Raw genomic sequence first — 17,018 nt, forward strand, 5'->3', positions numbered from 1 at the left:
AGGTTTAATATGGACTTATGGTTTCACGTGGCTTGGGAAGCCTCACAATCATGACAGAAGACAAGGAGGAACAAGTCACATCTTACATGGATGGCATCAGGCAAAGAAACAAAAAAGCTTGTGCAGAGAAACTCCCCCCTTAAATACCATCAGATCTCTTGTGAGACCCGCCCATTACCATGAGAACATTATGGGAAAGAACTATCCCCATGAACCTCCCACCGTGTCCCTCCCACACCTGTGGGAATTCAAGATGAGATCTGGGTGGGAACATAGCCAAACCATATTACTCATTACCACATTACACCCCTGGTCTCTCCCAAATCTCATGTCCTCACATTTCAAAACCAATCATGCCTTCCCAACTGTCCCCCAAAGTCTTAATTCATTTCAGCATTAACTCAAAAGTCCACAGTCCAAAGTCTGATCTGAGACAAGGCAAGACTTTTCCACCTATAAGCCTATAAAATCAAAAGCAGGTTAGTTACTTCCTAGATGCAATGGGGATACAGGTATTGGGTAGATACACCCATTCTAAATGGGAGAAATTGGCCAAAACAAAGGGGCTACAGGCCCCATGCAGGTCCCAAATCCAGTGGGGCTGTCAAATCTTAAAGGTCCAAAATGATTTCCTTCAACTCTATGCCTCACAACCAGGTCATGCTTATGCAAGAGGTGGGTTCCCATGGTCTTGGGCAGCTCTGGCCCTGTAGCTTTGCAGGGCAGAGCCTCCCTCCCAGCCACTTTCATGGGCTGCTGTTGAGTGCCTCTGTCTTTTCCAGGTGCACAGTGCAAGCTGTCAGTGGATCTACCATTCTGGGGTCTGGAGGACGGTGGCCTTCTTCTCACAGCTCCACTAGGCAGTACCCCAGTAGGGACTCTGTGTGGGAACTCTGACCCAACATTTCCCTTCTGCACTGCCCTAACAGAGGTTCTCTATGAGGGCCCCGCCCCCGCAGAAAACTGCCTGGGAATCCAGGCATCTCCATACATCTTCCGAAATTTAGGCAAAGGTTCCCAAACCCCAGTTCTTGACTTCTGTTCACTCACAGATTCAGCACCACATGGAAGCTGCCAAGGCTTGGGACTTGTACCTTCTGAAGCCATGGCTCAATTTCTATATTGACCCCTTTTAGCCATGGCTGGAGCAGCTGGATTGCAGGATGTCAGATCCCTAGGCTGCATACAGCACAGGGACCCAACACAAGGGCCGGCCCTAGAAGCCACTTTTTCTTCCTAGGCCTCTGGGCCTGTAATCAGAGGGACTGCCATGAAGGCCTCTGACATGCTCTGAAGACATTTTTCCCATTGTCTTGGTGATTAAAATTCTGATCCTCGTTACTTATGCAAATTTCTACAGCCAGCTTGAATTTCTTCTCAGAAAATGTGATTTTCTTTTCTATTGCATTGTCAGGCTATAAATTTTCTGAACTTTTAGGCTCTGCTTCCCTTATAAAACCGAATGCCTTTAATAGCACCCAAGTCACCTCTTGAATGCTTTGCTGATTAGAAATTTCTTCTGCCAGATGCGCTAAATCATCTCTTTCAAGTGCAAAGTTCCACAAATCTCTACGGTAGGGCAAAATGCCACCAGTCTCTTTGCTAAAACATAACAAGAATCACCTTTGCTCCAGTTCCCAACAAGTTCCTCAACTCTATCTGAGACCACCTCAGCCTGGATTTCATTGTCCATATCATTATCAGCATTTTGGTCAAAGCCATTCAACAAATCTCTAGGGTTCCAAACTTTCTCACATCTTCCTATCTTCTTCTGAGCCCTCCAAACTGTTTCAACTTCTGCCTGTTACCCAGTTCCAAAATTGCTTCCACGTATTTGGGTATCTTTTCAGCAGCAGCTCACTGTACTGGTACCAATTTACTGTATTAGTCCATTTTTACACTGCTGATAAAGACATACTCGAGACTGAGCAATTTACAAAAGAGGTTTAATATGGACTTACAGTTTCATGTGGCTGGGGAAGCCTCACAATCATGGTGGAAGGCAAGGATGAACAAGTCACATTTTACATGAATGGCAGCAGTCAAAGAATACAAAAGAGCATGTGCAGGGAAACTCAACCTTATAATACCATCAGATCTCATAAGACCCACCCCCCACCATGAGAACACCATGGTTAAGACATACATCCATGATCCAGTTACCTCTCACCAGGTCCCTCCCACAATAGGTGGAAACTCGAGATCAGATTTGGTTAGGGACACAGCCAAATCATATCATATTCACCCCAAAATCAAGGATAATAGATTCCTCCTTAGTGCTTTGTACAAAGCTGGGATCACCCTGATACCAAAACCTGGAAAAGACGGAACAAATAAAGAAAACTATGGGCCAATATTCCTAATGAACATAGATGCAAATATCTTAAAAAAAAAACTAGCCAACTGAATTCAACACACGTCAAAAGGTTAAATCACCATGATGAAGTAAGCTTTATTCCTGGAATGCAGGGTTAGTTCAACATATTCAAATCAATAAACATGATTCACCACATAAAATTAAAAACCACATGACCATCTCAATAGACGTAGAGAAAGCTTCTGTTGGAATTCAACACTCCTTCATTATAAAAACTTTAAAGAAACTAGGCATCAATGGGACACACCTCAAAATAGTAAGAGTCATCTATGACAAACCTGTGGTTAAGATCATATTCAATGGGCAAAAACTGGAAGCTTTCCCCTTGAGAACTGTAACAAGACAAGGATGCCCACTGTCACCACTCCCGTTTAGCATAGTACTGAAAGTCCTAAGCAGAGTAATCAAACAAGAGAAAGAAAAGACAATTAAATAGGAAAAGAAGTCAAACTACCTCTCTTCATGGATGATATGATCCTATACTTAGAAAACACTGAAGACTGTATCAAAAGGCTCCTGGAACTGAGAAAAAATTTCAGTAATATTTCAAGATATAAAATCAATGTACAAAAAATGAGTAACATTTCTATACACCAATAACATTCAAATTGAGAGCCAAATTAATAACAATTTTATTTACCATAGCTATGAAAAAATAAAATACCTAGGAATACATCTAAGAAAGTGAGAGACCTGTGTGTGAACTATAAAATACTGCTAAAAGACATAGATGACAAAAACAAATGGGAAAACATTCTATGCTCATGGATTGGAAAAATCAATATTGTTAAAATGGCCACAGTGCCCAAAGCAAACTACAGATTTAATGCCATTCCTATCAACCTATCGATGTAATTTTTCACAGAAATACAAGAAACTATAATATTTTAAAATTCGTATGGAACCAAAGAAGTTTCCAAATGGCCAAAACAATACTAAACAAAAAGAACAAACTTGGAGGCATCCCATTACTTGACTTCAAACTATACTATACTATAAGGCTACAGTAACCAAAACAGCATGGTTCTGTTACAAAAACAGACAAATAGACCAATGGAAGGAAATAGAGAACTTTGAAATAAAGCCACACATTTATAACCACCTGACCTTGACAAAGTTGACAAAAATAAGCAAGGGAAAAAGGACGCCTATTCAATGAATGGTGCTGGGTTAGCTGGCTAGCCACGTACAGAAGAATGAAACTGGACCCTTACATTTCACTATATACAAAAATTAAGAGGAATTAAATATTTAAATGTAAGACCTCAAACTATAAGAACCTTAGAAGAAAATGTAGGAAACACCACTCTGGACATTGACCTTGGGAAATAATTTATGTCTAAGTCCTCAAAAGCAATTGTAACAAAAACTAAAATTGACAAGTGAGACCTAATTAAACTAAAGAGCTTCTGCTCAGTAAAAGAAACTATCAACAGCATAAACAGAAAATCTATAGAAAGGGAGAAAATATTTTCAAACTATGCATCTAACAAAGGTCTAATATACAGAATCTATAAGAAACTTAAGCAACTGAACAAGAAAAAACTAATAACCCCATTTTAAAATGGGCAAAAGACATGAACAGACACTTCTCAAAAGAGAAAAGACATGCAAGTGACCAAGAAACATATGAAAAAATGCTCCACATCACTAATCATCAGAGAAATAGAAATCAAAAAGTACATGAGATACCATCTCACATAAGTTAGAAAGGTGATTATTAAAAAGTCAAACAAATGAACTATCAAGTAGATGCTGGCAAGGCTGTGAAGAAAAGGCAATGCTTATACACGGTTGGTAGGAATGTAAGTTAGTTCAGTCACTATGAAAAGCAGTTTGGAGATTTCTCAAAGAACTAAGAACTACCATTTGATCCAGCGATCCCATTACCGAGGAGTGAGTGTGTGTGTGTGTGTGTGTGTGTGTGTGTGTGTATACACACTCATATATGTATGTGTGTATATATATACATATGTGTGTGTGTGTATGTATATACCCATATACATACACACACACACATACACACACAAACACACACACACACACATATATATATATATCCAAATCTTTCTACCACAAATACACATGCACTTGCATGTTCATCACAGCAGTATTCACAATTGGAAAGAGATGGAATCAACCTAGGTGCCCATCAATGGTGAATTAGATAAAGAAAATTTGGTACATATACACTGTAGAATACTATGCAGCCATAAGAATGAATGAAATCATGTCCTTTGCAGCAACATAGATGTAGCTAGAGACCATTAATCAAAACAAATTCATGCAGAAACTTAAAACCAAATACCTCATATTTTCACTTACAAGAGGGAGCTAAACATTGGGTACTCATAGACATACAGGTGGCAACAATAGAAACTAGGGGACACTAGAGGGGAGAGGGAGCTAAGAGTTGAAAAATTAACTATTAGGTACTATGCTCAGTACCTGGGTAACAGAATCATCCATACCCCAAACCTCAAAATCACACAATATACTCGGGTAACAAATCTGTACATATATTCCCTGAATCTAAAATAAAAGTTGGAAAAATAAATAAAATTATCAACCATACACACAAGATAATTATGCTCTTCTCTATTGGAGCATAAAGTTACTTACATAAGCTCCTTTTCCCCCAGTGCATTAAGTGAGGTTATGTCATGCATTTGTAATTCAGTTAGATTGTTTTGTCATATTTTGCATTCCATTTTGGAATATCTTTGACTACCAAAATGACATTTTAAAATTAAATTTGTATCCATTACAGTTTACTTTTTGTGTTATAAGTATTTTGAGACTTTGACAAAGGCAGAGTGTCATATACTCACAACCATAGCCTCTAAAAATAGTTTCACAACCCCCCAAATTCCCCTTTGTATCACTATTCAACTTCCCCTACACTCCTGGTGACAACTAATATTTTTACTGTCTCTGTAGATTTTCCTTTTTCAAAATATCATATAATAATATATATGCCACAGCTTATTTATTGCTTCCCCTGATTGAAGGACATCTTGGTTTCTTGAAAGTTTGGCACTTACAAATAAAGATGCTATAAATATTTATATGCAGGTTTTGTGTGACAGAAGTTTTTAAATCAGTTGGTTAAATATCTAGGAGCACCACTGATCAATCCTATGGAAGACTGTTTTTACCTTTGTAAAAAATACCTAAACTGTCTTCAAAAGGGGAGACACAATTTTGCATTTCACCAACAATAAATGAGAGTTCCTGTTGCTCCACATCCTCATCAGCAATTGGTACTGTCAGTTTTATAGATTTTAGACAATCTTATGTCTGTTTCAATTATCAATTCCATAATGATAAATAAAGTTACAAATCTTTTTCTATACTTACTTTTCATCTATTTATTTTTAATAATGCTATATCCATTTAGATTTTTTGTTCATTTTTAAATTAGGGTATTTGTTTTCTTATTGTTGAACTTTAAGAGTTCTTTGCTATTCTGGAAGCTTAGTTCTTTGCTATTCTGGAAACTGATTTTCCCAGATATGTGTTTGCCAATATTTTCCTTCAGTCTATGACTTGTTTTTTGTTGCTCTTAACAGTATCATTTGCATAGGAGAAGTTTTTAATTTTAATAAATTCTAGCCAGTCATTTGTTTTTCTTCCAAGACTTGTGATTTAGTGTTGTATCTGACAACATATAGCGCAATTCAAGGTCACTTAAGTTTTCTCCTGTGAATGTTTTTTTAGAATTTTTTAGTTTTGTGTTTTACATTTATTTTTATGACCCACTTTGAGTTAGTTTCTGCCTAAGATATATTTCTAGGCTTTTGTTTTTATTGTCTGGTTTTTTGTTGTTTTTCTTTATATAGGGATATCCAATTATTCAAGAAGCATTTGTTGAAAAGACTATTTGTTCTGCATTGAATTGTCTTTGCCCTCTGTCAAAGATTAATTGGCTAATTTTGTGAGTCTATTTCTAGGCTGTATCTAGTCTATTCTATTGATCTGTTTGCTTATTTTTTCATCAGTGTGATACTGTCTTGATTACTGCACCTGTATAAGTCTTGAAATCAGGTAGTGTTGGTCCTCCAACTTAGTTCATCTTCAATAATATTTTGACTCTTCCAGGTCTTTTGTCATTCCATAAAATATGTAGAATTATTTTGCCAGTATTTATACAGTAGTTTGCTGAGATTTTTATTGGGATTGCAGTAAATCTATAAATCAAATTTGGGCTGGGTGCAGTGGCTCAAGCCTGTAATCCCAGCACTTTGGGAGGCCAAGACGGGCGGATCACAAGGTCAGGAGATCAAGACCATCCTGGCTAACACGCTGAAACCCCGTCTCTACTAAAAAAAAAAATACAAAAAACTAGCTGGGAGAGGTGGTGGGCGCCTGTAGTCCCAGCTACTAGGGAGGCTGAGGCAGGAGAATGGTGTAAACCTGGAAGGCGGAGCTTGCAGTGAGCTGAGATCTGGCCACTGCACTCCAGCCTGGGCGACAGAGCAAGGCTCCATCTCAAAATAAATAAATAAATAAATAAATAAATAAATAAATAAATAAAAATTCAAATTTGGAAAAATTGATATCTTTCCATAATCATCTTCCAATCCATAAACATGGTCTGTGTTTTTTATTTAGATCTTTAATTTCTTTTATTAGAGTTTTGTTTTCTACATATAATGTACATATATTGTTAGACTTACACCTAAGTATTTACTTTTTCATACTCCTATAAATGGTATTATAATTTCAAATTCCAGTTGATCACTGCAGGTATATAGGAAAACATTCATTATTGTTTATTAACCTTTCATCCTGCAACCTTGCTATTTTCTCTTATTAGGTCCAGCAGTTGAGTGTCTGTATCTGTGTATGTATAAATCAATTTTGGGATTATCTACATAAACAATCATGTCGTTTAAAAACAAAGACAATTTGGTTACTTCCTTCTCAATCTCTAGACCTTTTATTTCTCTTTCTTGCCTTATTGCATTGGCTGGGATTCCCATTATGATGTTGAATAGCAATGGTAAAAAAAATCAAAATTTTGCCTGTATTGTGATCTTAAAATGAAAGTGTCTAGTTCTACACCATCAAGTGTAATTTTAGCTGTAGGTTTTTTGAAGACATTCATCATTTGAAGATGTCCACCTGTATTCCTAGTTAGCTGAGTGTCTTGTCATGTGTGGTTGGGTCTTTGTATTTGTCAAATGCTTTTCCTACAGCTATTGATACATTTATGGAATTTTATTCTTTGTCTGTTTATGTCATGAATTCTACTAATTGATTTTTGAATGTTGAACTAGTTGGCATACTTGCAATAAATCTCATTCTATCATGGTGTTTAATTCTTTTATATGTTGTTGAATTTGATTTGTGAATATTTTGTTGAGAATGTTTGCATTTATGGTCATGAGTGACATTAGTCCCTAGTTTTTCTTTATTATAATATCTTTAGTTTTAGTATTAACATAATGCTGGTCTTACTGAAAAAATTAGGAAGATTTTTTTATCTGCTTCTGTTTCTTTCTGGAGGAGACTGTAGAGAAGTGGTTTTGTTTCTGCCTCAAATGTTTGGTAGAGTTTACTAGTGAAACCATCTGGCTTGTGGCTTTTTTCTTTGGAAAGCTGTTAATTTTTGATTCAATTTTCTTAATAGCCCTATTTAGATTTCCATATTTCTTTTTGTGTAAATATTGGTAGTTTGTGTCTTTTGTGGTATTGGTCCATTTTGTCTCTGTTATCAAATTTGGGGACAAGAGTTATTAGTAATATTTATTTATTATTCTTTTAATGTTCATGAGATTGGTAGTAATGACCACTTTTTTATATCTGATATTGGTAATTTGTGTTCTCTCTGTGTGTGTGTGTGTGGTGTGTTCATGATAATTAGGCTAGAGGCTTATCAATTTTGCTTATATTTTAGAATAAGCAGAATTTCCATTTTTAATTTTTTTCTATTATTTTTCTGGTTTTTGATTTTACTGATTTATGCTCTTTTATTATTATTTTCTTCTTGCTTTAGGCTTAAATTTTCCTTCCTTTTCTAGTTTCTTAAGGTGAAAATTTAGATCATTACTTTTATATATTTTTTTATTTTCTAAGATATGTGTTCACTGCCATAAGTTTCCCTATAGGCACTGCTTTCATTGCATACCAAAAATTTTGATAAGTTGTATTTTTATTTTCATTTAGTTCAAAATAGCTTTAAATTATCTTCTTAGGCTGGGCGCGGTGGCTCAAGCCTGTAATCCCAGCACTTTGGGAGGCCGAGGCGGGTGGATCACCAGGTCAGGAGATCAAGACCATCCTGGCTAACATGGTGAAACCCCGTCTCTACTAAAAATACAAAAAAACTAGCCGGGCGTGGTGGCGGGCGCCTGTAGTCCCAGCTACTCGGAGGCTGAGGCGGGAGAATGGCGTGAACCCGGGAGGCGGAGCTTGCAGTGAGCCGAGATCGCGCCACTGCACTCCAGCCTGGGTGAGGCAGCAAGACTCCGTCTCAAAAAAAAAAAAAAAAAAAAATTATCTTCTTAGATCCATGTATTATTTATAATTTTGTTATTTAATATTTGGAGATTGAAAAATGTCAGCTATTTTTCTGCTATTGACTTCTAGTTTTTTTCCATTGTGGCCTGAAAGCATACTTTGTATGGTTTCTATTCTTTTAAATCTATTATGTTTTATGGTCTAGAATGTGGGCTATCTTAATGAATGATTTATGTGAGCTTGAGAAGAATGGTTATTCTACTGTTCTTGAATAAAATATTTTACAAATATAATTAGTCCAGCTGATTGATAATGTTGTTCTGTTAAACTATTAATATATTACTGATTTCTCCCTGTTGTCGCTATTGATTCCTGATAGAGAGGAGTGGTACTGAGTTTTTCAATTATAAAAGTAGATTTGTCTACTTTTCCTTTTAGTTATTTCATTATATTATATTAATTATATTATAATATATATGTTGGCTGGGTGCGGTGGCTCATGCCTGTAATACCAGAACTTTGGGAGGCCTAGGCGGATGGATCATGAGGTCAGGAAATCGAGACCATTCTGGCTACACTGTGAAACCCCGTCTCTACTAAAAATACAAAAAGTTAGCTGGGTGTGGTGGCGGGCGCCTGTAGTCCCAGCTACTAGGGAGGCTGAGGCAGGAGAATGGCATGAGCCCAGGAGGCAGAGCTTGTAGTGAGCCGAGCTTGTAGTGAGCCAGTGTACTCCAGCCTGGGCGACAGAGTGACACAAAACACACAGACACACACATGTGTATATATATATGTATGTATGTATGTTAAGTTCTGGGATACATGAGCAGGATGTCCAAGTTTGTTACATAGGTAAACATATGCCATTGTAGTTTGCTGCACCTATCAACCCATCATCTAGGTATTAAGCCCAGCATGGATTAGCTATTTTCCTGATGTTCTCCCTTTTCCCAACTCCCTGAAAGGCCCCAATGTGTGTTGTTCCCCTTCCTGTGTCCACGTGTTCTGATCGTTCAGCTCCCACTTATAAGTGAGAAAATACAGTGTTTGATTTTCTGTTCCTGTGTTAGTTTGCTGAAGATAATGGTGTCCAACTCAACCCATGTCCCTGCAAAGGACATGATCTCATTCCTTTTTATGGTTGCATAGTATTCCATGGCATATATGTACCACATTTTCTTTATGCATCTATCATTGAGGGGCATTTGGGTTGATTTTTTGTCTTTGCTATTGTGCATAGTGCCACAATGAATATATGCATGCATGTATCTTTATAATGATTTATATTCCTTTGGGTATATACCCGGTAAATGGGATTCCTGGGTCAAATGGTATATTTGGTTCTAGGTCTTCGAGGAATCACCACAGTGTCTTCTACAATGGTCAGTCTAATTTACATTCCCACCTACAGCGTTAAAGTGTTCCTATTTCTCCACAGCCTAACCATCATGTGTTGTTTCTTGACTTTTATAATGGCCATTCTGACTGGCATGAGATGGTATCTCACTGTGATTTTGATTTGCACTTCTCTAATGATCAGTGATGTTGAGTTTTTTTTCCTATGTTTTTTGGACATATAAATGTCTTCTTATGAGGAGCATCTGTTTATGTATTTTCCCCTCTTTTTAATGTTTTTTTTTTTTTTTTTTGTCATAAAATTGTATAAGTTCCTTGTAGATTCTGGATATTAGACCTTTGTCAGATGGATAGGTTGCATAGATTTTCTCCCATTCTGTAGGTTGCCTGTTCACTCTGATGATAGTTTCTTTTGCTGTGCAGAAGCTCTTTAGTTTAATATGATCTCATTTGTCAATTTTTGCTTTTGTTGCACTTGTTTTTAATATTTTTGTCCTGAAATCTTTGCCTGTGACTATGTCTTGAGTGGTATTACATATATTTTCTTCTAGGGTTTTTATAGTTTTAGGTTTTACAGTTAGGGTGTTAATTCATCTTGAGTTAATTTTTGTATAAGGTTTAATGAAGGTGTCCAGTTTCAATTTTCTGTATATGGCTAGCCAGTTCTCCCACCACCATTTATTGAATATGGAATCCTTTCCCCATTGCTTATTTTTGTGAGGTTTGTTGAAGATCAGCTATTTCTGAGTTCTCTATTCTGTTCCACTGGTCTATGTGTCTGTTTTTATACAAGTACCATGCTGTTTTGGTTACTGTAGTCTTGTAATTTGGAGTCTGGTAGCGTGATGCCTCCAACTTTGTTCTTTTTGCTTAGGATTGTCTGGCTATATGGGCTCTTTTTTGGTTCCATATCAGTTTTAAAGTAGTTTTTTTCTAATTCTATGAAGAATTTCAATGGTAGTTTAATGGTAGTTCTTTCCATTTTTTACCTCACTTACTTTGATAATCTCTTCATTGCATACAGGTTAAAGATTGTTGTATTCTTATAGAACTGAATCCTTTATTCTTATGCAATGCCCTTATTTGTTCCCCCAAATTTTCTTTGTTCTATAGTCTGCTTTGTTTGAAATTAACATAGTTGTGATGGTTAATACTGAGTGTCAACTTGATTGTATAGAAGGACGCAAATTATTGATCCTGGGTGTGTCTGTGAGGATATTGCCAAAAGAGATTAACATTTGAGTCAGTGGACTGGGAGCGGCAGACCCACCCTCAATCTGGGTGGGCACCATCTAATCAGCTGTCAGAATAAAAAGCAAGCAGAAGAATATGAAGAGATTAGACAGGCTTAGCCTCCCAGCGTATATCTTTCTCCTGTGCTGGATGCTTCCTGCCTTTGAACATTGGACTCCAGGTTCTTCAGCTTTGGGACTCAGGCTGACTTCCTTGCTCATCAGCTTGCAGATGAACTGTTGTGGGACATTGTGATCATGTGAGTTAATACTCCTTAATACACTCCCCTTTATATATACGTCTATCCTATTACTATTGTTATTCTAGAGAATCCTGACTAATACAATAATTATTCCTCTTTTCTTTCTTTTTTTTTGTTGGATTCGTGTTAGCATAGTATATCTTTCTCCATCTCTTTAACCTATCTGAGTCTTTGTACTGAAAGTGGTTTTCTTGTAGAATGTACAGGTGTGTCTTGTATATTTCATTTACTCTGACAGTCTGTCTTTTAATTGGTGTATTTAGACCATTCACAGTTAAAGTAATTATTGGAATAGTCAGCTTAATATCTACCATGCTATTAACTATTTTGTTATACTTTTTAAAAATTTCTCTTCTGCCTTTTTACTTTTAATTGAGCATTTTCTATTATTCTATTTTATCTCTTCTCTTAATCTATAAATTTTACCTCTTTTTAAAAGAGTAGTCCAGCAATTTTGTTATTTTTCTTCATATTTATTTTATTGGTAGGACTCTTGTCAATGTAGAACTTTGTATTCAACAATATAAACAGGCATATTGCAAGTGATATTCTGTAGAAGTGAAAAAGACTGACTGATAAAACTAGACACCTGCATTATATGTTCTTTATATAAATAGTCCATTCTGAATAGTAGAATGAAATGTAGACCAAATGCTTCTGAAAGTTTGTGTGCCTAGATCACAATTACAATCTTCCCACACTAAAAAGAAAAAGAACAATAACACAGAACATAGTATTTTCAATGATGATAGCACAATTTACATTTTCAGCCATTCACTGGCTTTTTAAGATCATGTTGGCAACTTACATTATATATACACATGGGTTTGCTTGACTAAGGTCACTATTTCAGAGAGCTTTAAAGCCATTCTAGTAGCTTTTCTGCTATTAGTGGCTTAGCATCATTAACTAGTGAACCTTGTAAATGTACCACGACAGGTATTTTAATTTCAAAATCTTTCACTGCCAGAACTATACGCTGTGTAATAATAACATAACATCAAGTGATTCCTCCAAAAATGTTGACCAGAATAGCCAGTACCTCTTTTTATCTGAAGTGATAAGTGTAAATGATTCTGTTACTTGATGGACTGTAGCACTACCGTGAACAACAAGGAAGCTGGTTGTAGTCTCTTTATGAAGTTGTGTTATATCTATTGTGGTTATAGCCAAACCAGCACCATTTACTAGACATCCTATTTTTTCACTGAGGCCAGTGTAGGTGAGATGTGGCTTAGCTTCACCTTTGTTCCTTTCATCTTCCTGAGTCCAGTCCTGTAGATCAAAGACCTTCTGGCGATAGGCTGAATTAGAATCAAAACTGATCTTTGCGTTCAAACATAGCTCCATCTGAATCTTATACCATTGGGCTTATTTTTATCATGGTTGTGTTGTAGTTCAGAAAAAGATTGTAAAGCTTGACCATGTTTTCTGCAACAGAATCCACAATATTAGATGGAAATCTTATATTCTGCACAAGCTGGAGAGCTTGTTCCTTTTTGATGCCTTCTACGACGTCAATAGATTCTTTATTACATCAGGAATCTCAGCAGAAACATCTTCAGTGTCGACACCACCTTGCAAACTTCCTGTTTATACTGGACCTTGAAATGACCTTTCCGTTGTTACTAGAAAGGAGTATTTTCACCTGGGATATTTTTGCTCACAGATCAATACTTGATTGCATATTTTGTCATTTTCTCCTGTTTTCTTGGTAAACAACCTTTTCCCAATTATTTGAGAGGAAACAGCTTTTGCTTCTTGAGAGAAAACTATCCTCACTCCTCTTTTGGGACTGCTTTCAAATGTTGCTTTTTCTCTACCACAAGCAAAACTCTGTGCCATTATCACATCTTTAGAACCTAAGTTTTTGGACAATTGAGTCAGCTTCATCTGATGACTTTGCCACATATCCTTTGGAAGGGAGACACCAGCTTCTTGCAACAATTTCATATTCATATATTCATGTAGTGAGAGATTCCTTTGCTGTTGCTGCTGTACTTGGAGTTATTGGTTATTAAACAGTTCAGAAATTCCCAGAGGGCAGTAGACTATACTATGATCTGGTCTGGGACTGATGGCTGTGAAAGGTGGCAGCTAATTGTCAGCTGTAGAATATGAAGGCCACCATTCCTAAGTCTGACCCTGTCCCCTCTTTCTGTGTGCCTCCAGCCACTTTGTAATAGAGAATTTTCAGTTCTCTTTTCCCATTCCTTATGGCATTATCATCATTCATTCTACTTATCCATATGCTATAACCGTCTACTACATTGTTGCTGTTATAACTTTAAACAAACTTTTTTCTTTTGTATCAATTATTAATTAGAAATTAAGCTATCAGTAATAGCTTAATAAGAAATTAAAAGAAAAAAGAAAAGATTTTATTTTACCTTCATGTATTCCTTTACTGACACTTTCTTTTCTTTGGGTAATCTTAGTTTTTGGCCTATATCATTTTCCTTCTCCCTAAAGAACGTTTCAAATTTCCAAGTGGGCAGGTCTACTGGCAATAAATTCCCTTAGCTTTTGTTTCTATGAGGAGCCTTTATTCCTTCATAACTTTTGAGGGATTACTTTACTGAATATATAATTATGGAATGGTGGTTTCATTCTTTCAAAACGTTAAATATTTAACTCCTTTCTTGTTTGAATGGTATATGTTAAGAATTCTAATGTAAATTTTTTCATTGTTTCTCTATGGGTAAGTTTTGTTTGTTTTTTTTTGATCTCCTATGCCTTCTTTCAAGATTTTCCATATTGCATTTGTTTTCTGCAATGTGAATATGACGTGCATAGGTATAGGTTTTGCTTTTTATTTATGTTTAGTCTGCTTAGAGTTCTTTGTGGATTCTGGATCTGTTGTTTGCTGTCTGTTATGAGTTTAGTTAAATTCTTAGCCATTATCATTTTGAATATTTCGTCTTCTCCATTCTCTTTTCCTTCTCTTTTCGATATTCCAATTACACTTCTGTTACACCTTTTGAAATTGTCCTTGGATTTCTTGTCCTGTTTTGTTCACACTTTTTTTTTCTTTGCATTTCAGCTTGATAAGTTTCCACTGACATATCTTCAGGCTCAGTGAGCCTTTCCATGACCATGTCCAGTGGCCCATGATGAGCCCATCAAAGACATTCATCATTCTGCAACAGTATTTTTGAGTTCTGGTATTTCTTTTATGTTTTCCTAGAGTTTCTTTGTCTGCTTACATTACTCCCCTGTTTTTGTATATCGTCTACATTTTTCCATTAGAGCTTTTAACATATTACTTATAATCATTTTAAATTCCCTGCCTGATAATTTCAAAATCTGTGCCCTGTCTGAATCAGATTCTAATGCTTGCTTTATCTCTTTAGACTGTGCTTTTTTTCTTGTCTTTTACTTTCCTTTTAATTTTTTGAAAGCTGCACATGATATAGGTAATAGAAACTGTGAGGTAAAAGGCCATTAGTGTATGGTTTTATGTTAATCTGGCTAGGAGTTGTGTTTTAATGTTTGCTTGTAGATATAGATGCCAGAAGCCTCAAACTCTTCTGATGTCTGTGTTTTCATCTGTTGCATTTGGCTGCCCAAAGAGCTTGTTAGATAGATTTTGTACCTCTTTTAGCTGTTATCTACTGTTGTTATACTGGAGGCTGTTGGAGTAGTGGTAATTTTTGGTGGAAAGGAAACATTCTATAATGTGACCAATTCTCAGCTTTTTAGTGGGCCTGGGTCCTTGGATTGTAGGCTTTACAGGTGTTTCTTAGCTTTACTCCACTCCATTTGGTAAGATAAAAAAGCTAGCGGAGGTTTGAGTTGGGTAAATGCCTTTCACCCAGGTGAGATAAGGCTATGGTAAAATCTTTTTCCCTGGTGTGTAGATATTGCCATGGAGAACACCATGGGAATAGTATTTATCAATGGTTACCTTTCCTTTTTCTTTCTTTCCTTTTTCCTTTTTTTTTTTTTTAAGACAGGATGTTGCTTTGTTGCCCAGGTTGGAGTGCAGTGTCATGATAATAGCTCATGGCAGCAGCCTCAAACTGCTGGACTCAAACAATCTTCCTGCCTCAGTCTCCTTAGTAGCTGGGACTACAGGGATATGCCAACACACTCCCCTAATTTTTAAATTTTTTTGTGTGTGTGGAGACAGAGACAAGGTCTCACTATGCCTAGTCTGGTCTTGAACTCCTGGGCTCCAGTAATACTTCTACCTTAGCTTCCAAAAGTGCTGGGATTATAGGCATGAGCCACAGCACCTGGGCTAGTGGTTATTTTTCTTTTTTCCTAGTCCAAGCCTGGAAATAACCTTTCTTAGCTCTTCACACTAACAACCTGGTAGTTTTACTGAATGTAAAACTTACACAATTTTTTGCCATTAGGAATTTCTTACTGTTATGCTAGTCCATGTTCAACCTTCAGAAATCTGTCAAAAGTTACCATTTATGTGTTGCTACCATCTCATGGCTCCAATGGCATATACTTCAGGTAAGCAGATGTTTCCTGTACTCTATATTCATAAATCTCTACAGACTTCAGGGTGATAGTTTATCCGGAAACCTCGATTCTCTACTAGGTCTAAGAAAATTATTCTTGTTGTAAGCACAGGAGTGTTGACTTCTAAGCTCTTTATTCATCAGAGCTGAAACTGGAAGTCACCAACTTATGTATTAGCAAATTATATTCTAGTAGTGAGATCTTATTTATTCTAATATTTCTTTGGTAAGTATGATCCATACCGTGGGGATTAATTTACTTTCTTAGCTCCTCATTCTTACCCTTGTGATTTATCAAGGCTTCTCTAATTAGTACATCCCCTAAGGAAAGTTCAGGCCAAAAATATGATTGGCTCATGCACTGCGGGAGCCACAGGAGAAAATACATCTTCTGGAGCAGCCCATTCTGCCCCTACAGTAGTGCTAGCTGGAAAAATCATAGCTGAGCTTGCTGCTTCGCCAGTCTCTACTTTGAGACAGGATCTTTTTGATGATCTTCCAGAGTATGAAAAGCCTATTGAAACGGTAATTCTAGCTGCTCAGGATGCTTTCATTAATGCAGGTGTCTTTGAATCATCAGGAAACATTTGATTGGAATGGGATGAGGATCTAGATTGTAAATTCCAGCAGGTTTTCACAGGAATTTATCTGCCCTTACATTTTTTTTTTTTTTGCTCCAAATAAAGCGTGTTGTCTGCTTTTCTCCAACTAGGCTGGGTTGGTTGGTAGGGAGGTTGCTGCTTCCCTAACATTGATTCCTTTCTTCCTGTCACTCTTACCTCCTATGTTGGTTTCCTGTGGCCATACAACAATGTTACTACAAATGTAGTGGCTTTACACAGCACACATT

General features: G+C 36.6%; 1 pseudogene; it reads right to left on the reverse strand.

Moving 5' to 3' along the window:
* Positions 1-12,484: 12,484 nt before the first annotated feature.
* On the reverse strand, positions 12,485-13,697 carry LOC117063079 (annotated as a pseudogene).
* Positions 13,698-17,018: the final 3,321 nt, after the last annotated feature.

This window comes from Trachypithecus francoisi, unplaced genomic scaffold, assembly GCF_009764315.1.
Source record: "Trachypithecus francoisi isolate TF-2019V2 unplaced genomic scaffold, Tfra_2.0 Lachesis_group17, whole genome shotgun sequence".
NCBI lineage: Eukaryota > Metazoa > Chordata > Mammalia > Primates > Cercopithecidae > Trachypithecus > Trachypithecus francoisi.